Genomic DNA, 3,561 nt, shown 5'->3' on the forward strand with positions numbered 1-3,561 from the left:
TGTGTTGGATCAGTGAAATCAGTGAACAGGATGCACAGTTTCAGAGTTTAAAGAGTTTCTTGAGTGTCAGTTTTTCTATCAACTGTACAGAAATCTGTACAACTGACATGGAAATGTTTGAAAGAGACTTTTAACTTAATGGTAAAAAACCTTCAAAAAGTACTAAGTATTATATTAATAATGTAATATTCATATGTTGCTTAATATTTTTGTGTAAACCATGATATATATTTTTTTCAAAATTCTTATAGAAAGTTTAAAACGACAACATTTGAATTAGAAATATTTTCTAACATTATAAATGTCTTTACTGTCACATTTGATTTTAATTGTTTGATTTGAATTAAATGTGCCTTTGCAGAATAAAAGTATTCATTTCTTTAGTCTACTGACCCCAAAATTATAAATGGTATAGTGCATAGTATGATTTTTATTTGATCAAATAGCTGTTTTGATTGGACAGTTGTGGCATCCAGTGTTCAAATATAACTGACAGTGTTTCTGTCATGTCTCTCTACTTTTCACTCTCTTACTTCTCAAATAAAAAGAATAATTTGAACTCAAATCAATATTTCATGTCTACTTAAATGATAAGAAGTGCTATAATGTACAGTGAGACAGTCATTATCAAGAAATACTCCTTAATCTGAGACGTATTGTGTAATAATGACAGGTTGACTTTACACCATCCCTTACATATATTAGCCAATTCAGTGCAACTCTTCAACCAGAAATTATATTTTATAGGTCTCTTGCAGTGTTGTACTGCCTTTCAATGTTGGAGGCCCAGTAAACCCTTGATGTGACTTGTTTGGTCGGCTGTTTCTTTCTCTCAGAACCAGCTGTTGGTAGCACTTCTGCCCACTGTAGATAAGGTGTGGGATGTTGATAGGGGGTCTTGGCAGGATTTAGTCAGCAGCGAGTCAGCACTTTTCCTGGGTGCAGTGCTGTGACCTTATTGGGGGTCAGATATACACTGCATATATACATGTTTACATACCTACATTAAAAAAGGTGTCCATATCTTCCAAAAAAAATACTACGTTCAAATGTCTGGAGTCAGTATGTTTTTTTTTTTTTTTTAAGAAATCAATGCTTTTATTCAGCAAAGATGTATTAAATTGACCAAAAGTGACAATAAAGACATTTAAAATGTTACAAAAGATTAGTATACTTTCTATCCATTAAAGAATTATGAAAAAAATGCGTCAGTTTCCACAGAATTATTAAGCAGCACAGCTATTTTCAACATTGATAATAAGAAACATTACTTGAGCAGCAAATCAGCATATTAGAATGATTTCTGAAGGATCATGTGACATTGAAGACTGGGATAATGCCTGCTGAAAATTCAGTTTTGTCATTAAAGGAATATGTTAAATTTTAAAATATATTGAAATAGAAAATAGTTAAGTTCTAATAATATACCACAATATTTTACTGTATTTTTAATCAAACAAATGCAGCCTTGGTGAGCGTATGAGACTTTCAAAAATGTCTTCTTTCAAAGAGATTTAAAAAATCTGACCAACCTCAAATTTTGTAATGGTAGTGCAAGTTCATAAGTAGTTATCCAGTTAACCAATAGGTCAGTGCACACCCTACAGCACCCTTAAGAAGACACTTTCAGTGGTGTGTGTTGTAAAAGTTTTGTTTTTCCTGGTGTTCTGCAGCACAGGTCCTGCAATAGTCATCTCAAAAGAGACCCCACACCTGTCCACCCCGGACGTGTGACTCAGCAGGGCTCACACACTCTTTACACATGTGGCTGTAACTCCACATGAAGAACACACACACTGTTAGAGCAGAATATCACACCCCAACACCTTACAGATATGGCCATGCCAGTACAAACCTCACATTCATACAAATATTACCGTAAGGATTTATATGTTAGCATCAATATATTTTTGACATAAAAAATTCTATACATTAACAGTGAACCATAGTATTTGTATAAATGAATACAAGCCAACATAAATGCTGTGAAATACCTTTTGTGTACTGTACAACATAAAACGTAATGAATCAAGAGTGCAGCAGCCTCATAAACCTCATCATTTTCAAATAATTTTTGTCCTAAGCTAGTTTGTGTACAAAGAGAAGCATTGTTGTCTCAGCTGGAGATGCCAAGCTCTCCGCTCACTGCGAGGTCCGGCAACGCAGGCCCCATCTGTCGCCTCCACCAACCTGCACCTACTCGGAGTGGCCCGAGGCCGACTCGCAGGATTAATGCACACATCCTGAACTGGGTTAGGGAGAGAGAACGTGGGCTCAGCCTGTGGGACCTGGCACAACCAATGTGCCACATTCCCTCTCACAATGCTGCATTATCCACCACCGCACAGCAACCTTGGCAGGGAGCTGAAAAGAAATCCTGAAGGAGGACGGATGTGTCACTGGTACTTTTAAAATTGATGCGTCCTCCAAAAGGCCTCTTGATTATGTCCATGTATTTAGCATGGATTTTTGCAGAAAATGCTTCTGTATTCGTAGGTTATTAGACGTTTGTGATAAGGGCCACGGGCTGCTGAATGGCTACTGAATATCAGATCACATGTATGTAAACTTTGACAAACAAGAAGTATTTTTGCAACCAAGTAAACACTACAGGCACTTTTTAAGGCCGTAAGTGGCAGTCTTGGCTCGCTTGGTAAATATGTAGGATAAGACATGAAGAAAACCCCATTTTACATGAATTCCAGCTTTTTTTTTAAAGGAATTTTATAGAAATGTAGGGATTTCGGGTCTTCTAAACTGTTATCATTAACTAAAACTAAAACTATTAGAAATTGTTTTGTTGAAATAAAGCTGAAAGATATAAATATTATATGAAGAAAATTTTACTTAAACAACTTAAATGAAAATTAAAAATGTTGCCTTGGGCAAAAAAATGAAATCAAATAATTTAAGTTGAAGTACTAAAGTTACTAAAACCAAAACTGAAATAAAAATAAATTACAGCTAAATAGAAATATAAAAAATAATAAAAATAAGAATAAAAATGACAAAAACTCACTGAAAAAACACTACTTTTTACTCAGAAATTGCTAGTAAATTTCACAAATGATTACAAAGAAATGGCAAGTAATAAATTGAATTGAACATTACATTTTTAAGCAGAAATACCAAAATGGTATTTTCTTGTAAAATAATCTTATAATCAAAAAACAAACAAACAAACATATGCATAACTAAATTACTAAAACTTAAAATAAAATTTAAATGAAAACTGAAAATATGAAAATGAAACCAATTCAAAATATTAATAAATAATAGTATATAAATAATGTAATATAAATAAAATAACACCGCTTCTAAATGCTAAAATGTAAATGTAAAAATGATTTTTCAACCGCAATCTGTCAAGGTTTGATGCATATAATACAAATTGTAATTTGGCATCACTTGCACAATTAGCATCAATTATGTAAAATATTTTTGAAAGATACTGTGATATATTTGTGAAGTATATCTACAATATATATATATATATATATATATATGTGTGTGTGTGTGTGTGTGTGTGTGTGTGTGTGTGTGTGTATATGTATATATTTC

This window comes from Sinocyclocheilus anshuiensis, unplaced genomic scaffold (genome assembly GCF_001515605.1).
Source record: "Sinocyclocheilus anshuiensis isolate Anshui unplaced genomic scaffold, SAMN03320099.WGS_v1.1 scaffold1015, whole genome shotgun sequence".
NCBI lineage: Eukaryota > Metazoa > Chordata > Actinopteri > Cypriniformes > Cyprinidae > Sinocyclocheilus > Sinocyclocheilus anshuiensis.